Consider the following 11,247-nt stretch of genomic DNA (forward strand, 5'->3'; position numbering starts at 1 on the left):
AGTGGTTGGTGCACACCGTGCGGGAGATGCAGCAGGCCCAGCAGGCGGACAGACAGGCGCTGATGACGTGGCAGGCAGACCAACAACGGGCCCTTCAGGAGTTCATCAGGGAGCAGTCGGCAGCCCAGCAGCAGATGCTACAGAGGGTGGTGAGTCCAGCACCCGGGGATGGATCCAGGCTGCCAGGGTAGAGGCTTTGCAAGATGGGCCCCATGGATGACCCCGATGCCTTCCTGGGGACATTCAAATGGGTGGCTACGGCAGCCGGTTGGGAATGGGAAACCTGGTCCCTGTGGCTAGCGCCATACCTGCGGGGAGAGGCCCACACTGCATTCATGGCCTTGGGCGAAACCCAGGCTAGCGACTATGATGCGGTAAAGGCCACAATGCTGGATCGGGTAGGACTCTCAACTGAGACATATCGCCAGTGGTTCCGGGAGCCCCGCTGGACGGAGGGCCTGCGACCCAGGGCATTTGCCCAGAGATTGACCGATTGGGCCACCCGCTCGCTGAGGCCCACAGCCCAAACCAGGGAGGAGGTAATGGATAAAATAATCTTGGAACAATTCCTCCTGGGGGTCCCAGACCTGGTGCGGTTGTCGATTGGAAGACATCAGCCGGCCCAGGTGGCGGATGCTGTCCAGTAACAGAAGAATATTTAGAAGCAGAGGGGTCCAGGCGGGTGGTGAAGCCCAGTAAGGGGGCAGGACCAGGAAGAAGCCTGCTGGACACTGCTCCCAAGAAGGGTCAGACCCAGGGCCCACCCGCAGTCGAGAACTGACTTGTTGGCAGTGCGGACGCCTGGGCCATAAGAAACAGGAATGTCCCCAAATGGAGTGTGGGCTGGCGGACTTTTGTGGGTGGACTGGGGGAGGGAGGCAGGGGGCACCCAATGGAGGCAGCAGAGGGGAGGTGAAGAGAGGGTTGAACCCAAACAATGGCAAGGACCCCCCCCCTCATGTGGTGCTTGGGGAAGGGGGGGGGGAGAAGGGAAAGAAAACTCCTAGAAAAGAAGCCGAGCACCTCAAGGTGGCACCAAAGGACCCTCTGGGCAGGAGTGCCAGGAGTGTGGCTCTCAGGGGCCCGAGGGAGATAAAGATCAGGGGGCCGGGGAACTGAAAGCAGAGGGTGGGAGGGTCCCCGGGCGGGTTTGTGGCTGGGGCAGTAGGTGCTGAGTGGGGGACTCTTGTTGTTTCAGATGCCGGTGACCTTCGAGGAGGTGGCTGTGTATTTCACCCAGGAGCAGGGCTCTCTGCTGGACCCCGCTCAGAGAGCCCTCTACAGGGACGTCATGCAGGAGAATTATGAGACGGTGACCTCGCTGGGTAAGGGATTCCTGTGCCCTCAGCTATTAGAAGCCATGGGGTCTGCATGTCTGACTCTCGTCAGGGTCTTCCCTGGTCAGTTAGATTTGAGGTGAATGGGTTCCATAATGCACAGCTGCCGTGAGAGAGACTTGCATCTCCATGCCTTCTCGAGTGGGATACAGGTGTCAAAAGCTAATGGACATGCTAGCAAATCCTCATCCCTCCAGGTTACAAAGGGACAGAATTCGTTCATTGTCCTGTCTGTGTTGATTCCTAGTCACATACAGAATCCCTGTTCACCTCCCTTCTTGGAAATAGCTCCAGCCATGGGGAGGGCTCTGGGCTCTGCAGGTTTAGAAATAGGCAGAGGTTTAACGCCAGAGCTGGGTGTGCGTCAGCCAGTCCCCCAGAGAGCACAGATCCTGGGAACTCCTAGTGAGGGTATAAAAATTCCCGTCACCTCCCCAGACGCCTGCCTCCCCCAAGGTGGCTCAGTGACCATGTTCCTGTCCTCTTAGGTTCCATATTCCCACCAGCACAGCACGGGGACAGGTTCCGTTCACACAGCGCCTTTGTGACAGACACTCCCAGTGGTCCATGCGCCTGTGCGAAGAGTTCAGTCACAGAGACCCCCTTGGGATTGTAACCTGATGTGCTGAAATAGTCACTGAGCCTCTTTTCCCTGCCAGCTTGGGCCCCCAGTACCCTCTCTTGTTGAACCAGACACGCTAACCTGCTGCAGCAAAGATTCAGGGTCCGGCCCATGCCCCCAAGCTGCACATCTTAACTGAAAACAGCACAGCAAGATACCTGTCTCCAGCACTGAGATACCCATCCCCCATAGGATCTAAACCCCAGATAAATCCGTCTTACTCTGTATACACATTATACAGGGTAACTTCCTAAGTGTTCACCCTCTTCATCACTACAAGAGAGAGATGCAAACTGTTTGCTCTCTCCCCACCAGTAACACTTGCACTGGGTTTATTAATAAGCAAAATGTATTAAGTATAAAAAGTGGTGGTTTTAAGTAATAACAGACAGAACAAAGAAAGTCACTAAGCAAAATAAAACAAACACGCAAGGCTAAGCTAAATACACTAAGAAACTGGTTACAAATAATAGTTTCTCACCTTCACATAAGCTTCTTTCACAGACTAGACTTCTTTCTAATCTGGGCCCAAACCTTTCCCCTGTTCAGTATCTGTTAGTTGCAGCAGACCTCTTGGGTGATAAACAGGGGTCTCCTCACCTAATTTTAAATCTAAGAATGATACATACATGCAAATAGGAAAACCATATTCAGTAGCTTACAGCTTTTCTAATGATACCTTAAATGGGACCTTTTGCATAAAGAATGTTCCAATTGTGTCATATTCATATTGATTAAGCATATTTTCAGTGTATGGAGCACCCCGTAACACCCTGATCTGGTCTGATTTCACTCCTCGCAGGATTTCCCATTCCCAAACCTGAGCTGATCGCACGGCTGGAACGAGGGGAAGAGCCGTGGGTGCCCGATCTCCAGGCCTGCGAGGAAAGAGAGATCCTGAGAGGCACCCACACAGGTGAGGACTGACACAGAAACCATCTGGGGAATGAAGGAAAAAGTTGCAGGAGTTTCCTTTCCAGGCTTCCTTCCCTGTGAGTGTGTTTTGGGTGAGAAGTGGAGGCAGAATCCAATTGCTCAGTCTTTGTGTTGGGTTTTCCCTCTGTGCTAGTCCTCTTTCTCCCCAGCACAATGACTCGTGTCTGGATTGTCTCTCTCCCAGCACATCATGAGAGAGTGAGTGAGAATGAAGAGGAGAATCATGATGCAGAAGTTCCTGGTAAAGTGGAATCACAGGAGACCTTTATGGGAAGTGCTGCATGGAATTTTTCCCACTGCTTGGAAGAGGGAGAAGCCTGGGGAAATTGGCACAGGTCAGAGAGGCTGCTGGGAAACCACCCAGGGCAGAAAGTGGATTGAATCTATTAACGGTGGGAGAGGAGACCAGGATCTCAGAGCTCAGCAGACAAGGAAGACACACCCTGGCACTGCCTGCATGTGGGAAAAGATTCATTCTGAGCTCACAGCTTGTAACACATCAGACAATCCATACTGGAGAGAAATCCTCCCAATGCTTGAACCATGGGGAAAGCTTCAATAACAGCTTAGACCTTGATAACCACGGGAGATGCCACACAGAAGAGAAACCCTCTCAGTGCCTTGAGTGCGGGAAACATTTCATTTGGAAGTCAGAACTAATTACACATCAGAGATTCCACACACAAGAGACCCCATAAGTGTTTCGTCTTTGGGAAAAGTTTTTCATGTGGAGGTCAGATCTTGTTAAACATCAGGGCATCCACACAGGAGAGAGACCCCATAAGTGGTGGTTTGTTTTTTTTTGATAGAATTGCTGCAAAGAAACCAAGATTTTTTTAAAAAATATTTTTATAAATTTTAATTGCTAAATTTTTTTAGCCTTTGTAGAGTTAATTTTTAACTTTTTTTTTTAAAAGTGCTTATTTTTTAGAACAATATTTTAATTAACGTAGATGTTACCATTTTCATTATTGTTTTAGGGATGTAAATGTCCCATGCCTGTAACTGCTGCTTTTTTTTTTTTATTTTTGCCATTTTTTTTTAATTTGTTGCTTGATTGCTTACCTGGGCCCGGTTTTGTTTTTTTTCATTTTGCTGAACCATTTTTTTTTATTATGGCTGCCTGACTTTTTGCCTGGACCCAATTCTGTGTGTGGGTTTTGTTTTTTTTTGCTGAACTGTTCCTTTTTATGGGCACAAGCCTTGTTCCACTACCAATTCAGCAAGGAGGGTGGGCTATTTAACTAGGCCCCACCTCTTCTGGTTTTTTTTAACATTTTTGCTTACAAGGGTTACCTTGGGCGGAGAGAGCTCAGTGGTTTGTGCATTGGCCTGCTAAACCCAGTGTTGTGAGTTCAATCCTTGAGGGGGCCATTTAGGGATCTGGGGCAAAAATCTGTCTGGGGATTGGTCCTGCTTTGAGCAGGGGGTTGGACTAGATGATTTCCTGAGGTCCCTTCCAACCCTGATAATCTATGAGTTATTTCCCATGAGGCTTGCCACCTGGACAGAACACATGGCCAATTGGTGGCTGCATTTCTCCACTGGGTGACCAATCCCAACATAAAAATCCTTTGGGATTCTTGCTGATGAGGTACTATGGAAATGTGTGTGGTTTAGCCCCGGGCTGTATTCTGCTAACCTGAGCTCTGCTTTGCTGTAGGGTTGGAATTGGAGACTCCCTCACTGGTTCCTCTAAAGAAGAACCCCAACGTTGTAGTGGTGTCTGAAAAATACAACCTGATGCCGATGAAGAGACAGAGGTTGGTCTGAGCATCCTGCCCTGCTCTGGGGAAAGCGTCCCTACCTTGCACCTGTGGCTTCCTTTGTCTGCCTCACCTTTACACTCTGTCCCTCAGTCCTGAGAATCACTCTGTGTGGAACTGGGAGGCAGGACTCCTGGGTTCTATCCCTGGCTCTTGGGAGGGGAGTGCGGTCTAGTGGTTAGAGCGATGGGGGCTGGGAGGCTGGACTGAGTGCTGAGGGGATTTTCCCGAGGCCCTGTGTGTGGTACAGGCCCAGCATTGGTAACCTTCCCCAAGCCGCCCCTGCTTGCCCCTTCAGCCCCCTGCAAAGCAGCTCTAGGGTTGTGTGTGCTTCCTGTGTTCTGCATGCTAGATCATCATGTGATCTGGGCTTGCCTGCTCCTTGCTCAGGGCAGTGTCTGATCCCTTTCCTGGGCCATGACCTCAGCGTCTCAGTACCATGTCTGCTTTTCCCTCTCACAGCACGTCCGCCCCCTCTGGAGACAACCCACCAGTAGAGAAGAAATGCAAGCCTCTGAACACCCCCCCAACAGCACCAAGGAAATCAAAGTTAAGATCATCCCCGCGCAATGTGAGTACATTGAGGCCCCGGTAGTCAGGATGCCTGGGTTCAGTCCTCAGCATTGGGCGGGGAGTGGGATCTAGTTGGTGAGAGTAACAGAGTTGCAGGGGTGGGGCTGAGAGTCAGGACTCCTGGGTTCTATCCCTGGTTCTGGGAGGCGACTGGGGCGTAGCGTGGGGGAGGAGCGGGATAACACATGAAGTTGCAGGTGCGTGGAGCTTCAGTTTGTATAACCACTTTCGTTCCCCCCCTCTCTGCAGCAATGGAGGGCTTGGGCTTCCTGGATGCCCAGAACTCTGCCCCCATCCCGGGGATCAAGATAAAAAAGAAAAAGAAAGTCTTGTCTCCTACTGCAGTCAAGGTACAAACACCTCTGGGTGTGGGCTGGTGGGTTAGAATAGGGCAGGGAGGGCTGAGAGGCAGGACCCCTTGGTTCTGTCCCCAGCTTGGGGAGTGGGGGGATCTGGTGGGTTAGAGCAGGGGGCTGGGAGGGAGGACCCCTGGGTTCTGACTTCAGCAATGAGAGGGGAGTGGGGTCTGGTGCAGGGACTGAGAGTCACTGGTTCACTTTCCATTACACTGATCCCACACTTCTGTGTCCCAGGCGAGCCCGTTTGAAGGGAAGCTAGTCCCAGAAGCGAGCGCTGTTAAACCATCCTCTCCAGAACCTGGTACTGCATCCAAGCCCGTGGAGGTGGATCAGCCCAGCACTCCTGTGCCAGCAGTAGAGGTCCCAGAGCTGATGGAGACCGGTAAGGATGGGGAAGGCGTTGGAGCCAATGGGTTCTGTTGTGCTAACCCTGGGCGGGTAATAGGTAATAATTGGAGATATACCAATCTCCTAGAACTGGTGTTGGATCAGACCTGATGTTGCCACCCAGGAGGCCATAAAACCCATAATGCATGTGGCCGGGTGGGCCATGCTAGCTGGGATACAGCTGCCTTGGCGGGGGGGCAGCCCCTGTGTTAGCGTAACTGTGGGGCTGGCAGGGCTGTCTTCACCTGGGGGTCCTGGGTTGGGCTCAGGAGGCATTGGCACCGGTTGTTAGATCCAGGCTCCGTGAGGTTGTGTGTTTGTGTCTGGTCGCTGAGCTGCTCTGTGTCCCATCCCCGCAGCCTCGTCTGAGCAGAACTCGGATGCCAAGCCCTCCGAGAGCACCGCTGACTCCATGTGGCTTACCAAGAAGGGCAAGAAGAAGAAGACAGTGACTTGGCCTGAGGAGAGCAAGCTGCAGGAGTACTTCTACTTCGAGCTGGATGAGACTGAGCTAGGTGAGTACTGGGGCATGGGCCTTTCCCTCTAGGGGGCACTAGCTCCCATCCAGCACTTGGGTTATGGGACATGGGGGGCCTTTCCCTCTAGGTGGTGCCAGCTCTGCTCCAGCACCAGGGGACTACCTGGCTTCTGCAGGTGGGCAAAGGGATACAAGGCCTTTGAACTCCTGTTGTGGAGTGGGGGGAGGGAGAGTGTCACCCTTCCCATCAGCTGGACGGCAGAGGCCTTTCTGTCCCCTGACTAAACCTCTCCCCGTTTCTTCTCCTCCCCTGGCAGTCAATGTGAACAAGATCAAGGACTTTGGCGAGACAGCCAAGCGGGAGATGCTGAAGGACCAGCACGCCTTCAAGACGGCGCGCCGGCTCAGCCACGACGCCATGGGGAAGAAGGTGCCCTGGGTTTACCCCAAGCTCATCGACCTGCCTAGCCCCTTGGTGCAGCCGGGCAGCGGCAGCCACGAGAAGTTCACCCAGGCCGAGAGGGAGAAGGGCATCCTGCAGGAGATCTTCCTCTCTAAGGAGAGGTGGGTGTGGCCCTGACGGGCAGGGCGAGGAGTTGGAAGGATACTGGAGGTGAGGCTGAGGCACCATTTCCCAGTTGCACAATGTAGGCTCTTTAACAGCCAGTATGTCAAATTTAGGGCCACCCACCTGAATCCAGCGTGCCTCTGTCCCTCTCTAGCGGCATATGAGCCGGCTGCTGCCTCTGAGCCTGTCAACTTGGTGGTTTGACTCAGGGACCACAGACCCTGATTTCAGCTCCAGATGTCCCAGCAGATGAGCCCACCAGGGGCCTCTCTAGGTTGCTGGGCACCAGGATCCAGCTCTGACCCTGCTGTCTTTGCTTCCCATGGCGGGTGGATGCTGGGTGGGTGGGTGGACCTGGCCTGTGAGGCTGTGCTGGTAGCATGGGGGTGGGGGGGCATTAGGCTGTGCCGAGAGCCCCACAGTGGGGGGGCTATGACCACATCTCTTGGTGCTGAGATCTGACCAGAATTTCTCCTCTCCACAGCGTTCCAGACAGTCTCCACGAACCCGACCCGGAGTCGTACGAACCCCTGCCGCCCAAACTCATCCCGCTCGACGAGGTACGTCTGGCCCAGGGCCCTGGTTTCTCTATCCTGCTTTGAGGGACAGAAGGAGGGGGCCTGTGGGGTAGAGCAGGGGGATTGGTAGTCAGGACTCCTGGGTTGGCTCCTCACTGTGGAAGGGGTCTAGGGGTTAGAGCAGGGGGTTCATTTCCCAGCTCCCTGGGGGCCCTTCCTCACTCTGTGTCTCTGTCTCCCCTGTATAAACAGGGATGGGCTAGGGAAGGGCAAAGGCCCAGGAACCTGAGCGCCCAGCCATGACCCCCAGCCCCTGAGGCTGGGGCGTCCTCCCCACCCTCAGCCCATCCTGACTCCAGTGTCTCCTCTGTCCCCTCTCTCAGGAATGCACCATGGACGAGGCCGCCTACCAGGAAGGACTCGACTCAGCCGCCGCCTCGCAGTCTCTTGGCGGATCCCAGGCCTCCAAGCTGCCTCCAGTGCTGGCCAACCTGATGCCGGGCCCCGTGTTCCCCAAGAGCCCTCAGGACCCCAACCCCAGCTCCTCCATGAACGTGCAGGAGATCCTCACCTCCATCACGGTAATTGGAGCTGCTGCGTAGCCTGACTGACCCTATAGGCTCCCCATAGTGGGAGGGTCTGGCACCAAAAGGGTAAACTCTGCGCTGCTCTATGGATGGGGCCTCCCTGGCCCATCTTCCCCCAGAGCGGACCATTGCTTCCCCCTGCCACCCCACCACTGCTGGAGCGGACCATTGGCCTGGTCTCCCTGCCTCCAGCCTGGGTGAAGGTCCAGCACTTAGGGGGAAGGGGAAACTTGGGCAGTGCACCAGCTGAGCAATCGTTGGGGTCGGGGGATGCGCGGGGCGGTGGGACTCTTTCCTATCACTCCCTTCTCCCAAAGCGGTTGGGTCAAGCCAGCCCCTGGCCCCAGCTAGAGGGGTTAATGGACTAGCACAGCGCCCTGGAGTTAAAGGTCAGAGAGAGCTCAGACGGTGGTGTGGGGGGCAGGGGAGGGACTCTCTGTCTAACCTCCTGTCTCCCTTCCCTGCACAGGGCGGGCCCAACAGCCACAAGACAGAGGAGCTAATGAAACAGCCGGATTACTCGGACAAGATCAAACACTTGCTTGGCAACCTGCAGACACAGCCCCCGGGGCCCTCAGGAGGTAAGAGACCTGTAGGGTGGAGGCACTGACCCTGTTCTCTCCTCCCGCTGCTAGGAGAAAATCCTGTCCTGCCGGTCGCTTTCTGGCTTTTGTTTCTTTGCCTTCTGTCTGTCTCGATGGGGCGCCTGGGACTTATAACCCATCAGCTCCTACAGTTCTAGGGGCTCTGGCAGGTGGGTAATCCGAAGGACGTGACCTTGCTCGTTCGAGTGGCTGGGGCCAGGGGAGAGCTGGTGCACCCAGCATCCTGATGACATCATGGGTGTGCGAGTGCATGTCTGTGTGATTTCCTGCTCTGGGGGTTCCAGGAGAGGTGGCCATGTAAACATGTCCTTGGTTAGAATGGGAAGTTGCTGTGAAGGGATGGGAAGTGTAACCCCATTGGCTGTATTTGATCCCTTTGCTCTCGTCTTCCAGTGCCCGATGGGCTGCTGGGCCAAGGGCCTCTCGCCAATGGATTCCCACCTGGACCAAAGAACGTGCAGCATTTCCCTCCCGGGGGACCAGGACCCATGCCTGGTAAGCAGGGAGCTACTATCTTCTGTGGGAGGGAGGAAATGGTGGGGGGTGGGGGCGGACTGTCAACCTTCAGCTGGGGTGTGCCAGAGTCAGTAGGGCCTGCTGACCCCAGTGTGGTGCTAAGGGGGGTTGTGCTGCAAGGAGCAGGGTAGAGGCTCAGTAGGGGACACTGCCCTGGCAGTCAGTGCTGGCACCAATGCCCCAGTGCGGTGCTAATGGGGGGCTCAGTAAGAGGTGCTGTGTGGCATGGAGTAGAGTAGGGGTTTGGCAGCAGGTGTCTTTTTGCCCTTGGTGCTCAGACAGGGGGGTCTCTAACCTTTGTGCCTCTCTTCCCTGCTCCTAGGTCCCCATGGTGGCCCTGGGGGTCCTAACATGCTCCCAGGTACCAGCATGCTTGGTGGGCCCAGGATGATGGGCCCTTGCCCTCCCCAGCAAGGCAAGTTCTGGGATCCCCCTGACAGTGAAATGCGAGGAAACCCGCAGGGGGGTATGCAAGGGGGTGGCCCCGGCCCAGTGCCCGGACCAGGCCCTTTCCACCGAGGGCGAGGCGGGGAGCCCCCCTTCTGGGATCATGGTGGAGGCCATGGAAGAGGTAATTGCAGAGGGCTTGGCTTACCCTCTAGGGGGATCAGAGGGCCATGGCTTTGGAATGGCCTTGCCCCTTTGTGGAAGGGGCCTGTGAGTCTCCCCTCCCCCATTTTTATCCAGCAGGTGGCAAGGGCCGATGGGGGTGACCCAGCATGCATTGCACCCATTCGATCCTACAGGCCCTGTTCCTTTGGGGGCGGGGCCTAGAGTGACAGAGAGCCCCCTATAGGCCTGTGAGAACAAGGGAGACAGTTTCAGCTGCAGCATTGCATCCTGGGAGCTGTAGTCTTTTTCCCCAGCCTCCGCCCTGCTCTGCCACCACCCTCTGGCCGTGCCCTGCTGCCATGGCTGACCTGCACCCTGTTTTCTCTCACGCAGACATGTCGCACCGCCCTGTGTGTCGCCACTTCAAGTTGAAAGGCAGCTGCAGGTACGAGAACAACTGTGCCTTCTACCATCCTGGAGTGAATGGGCCGCCCCATTGCAGCACCCAGGGTCCTCCCCCCAGTCTGCCGATGCCCTGTGAAACCGCCCAACACAGCCGCCCCCGCTTCATGGACTCTGGGGTGCCCGCTGTCGGACTTGGGCTGCATCCACCACTTATGGCTTCTGTGAGGCCTTGTAATGCCCGAAAGAGGAAGAAGAAGAAGCAACCCCCCCTGATGGCTGCTGTTACTGAGGAACCACTGCGGGGGGAATTCCCCCCACAACTCAACTCCCTCCTGTATTTTAACATGATGGTGGCGCTGATGAGACATGACTTTGCACCCCCCAGTGACTTTTTGTAATCACTAGAGTTGCCGCCTGTGGGTTGTTACCACTGTGTACATCTCTGTGGAACTAGCAAAGGTGTAAAAGGGGGTGTTGCATGGCTGCCCTACCCGGCTCCGGGCTGTGATCTGTCCACAGGTTCGCCTGCTGCAGACCTAATCTGAAGACATTTTGCCTGGGGAGACTTGACCCTGAGGAGCAGCTGGCCACACTGCTTGGCTCCCCCCAGGGGTGAAAGTAACTTAAAGGACTTGCCGGTACGCCAGAGTCCTGTGGAGGGGGAGGGGCCTCAACCAGAAGAGGCGTGGCCTCTATCAGAAGAGGTGGGGCCTTTAAATCCCAGGGCTTTTAAATCAGGATTTAAAGGGCTTATTGATTCAGCTAAAGCTAGGAGCTGGGCCCTTTAAATCACCCTCGGAGCTACCAGCAGCAGAGGCGGCTGGGAGCCCTGGGGTTTGGGCAGGGGTGAAAGTAATTTACATTTCTGACCCATATGGTCCAATCACAAGCAACCCACCTCTCCTATGTATTTCATGGATCCTTCCCATTGCGTGACATAGTGGCTTTATTTTCTCTATCTATACTACTACCAGTACTGTCTGTAATAAAACTTTACTATTGGAATAAGCCTGAAAAAGTGAAAACTCACTGTCACAT

The 11,247-nt window shown here is 55.0% G+C and overlaps 1 pseudogene; it reads left to right on the forward strand.

Annotated features, from left to right (window-relative positions):
• Window positions 1-2,923: 2,923 nt before the first annotated feature.
• On the forward strand, window positions 2,924-10,865 carry LOC120383887 (annotated as a pseudogene).
• Window positions 10,866-11,247: the final 382 nt, after the last annotated feature.

This window comes from Mauremys reevesii, linkage group 15 (assembly GCF_016161935.1).
Source record: "Mauremys reevesii isolate NIE-2019 linkage group 15, ASM1616193v1, whole genome shotgun sequence".
Taxonomy (NCBI): Eukaryota; Metazoa; Chordata; order Testudines; family Geoemydidae; genus Mauremys; species Mauremys reevesii.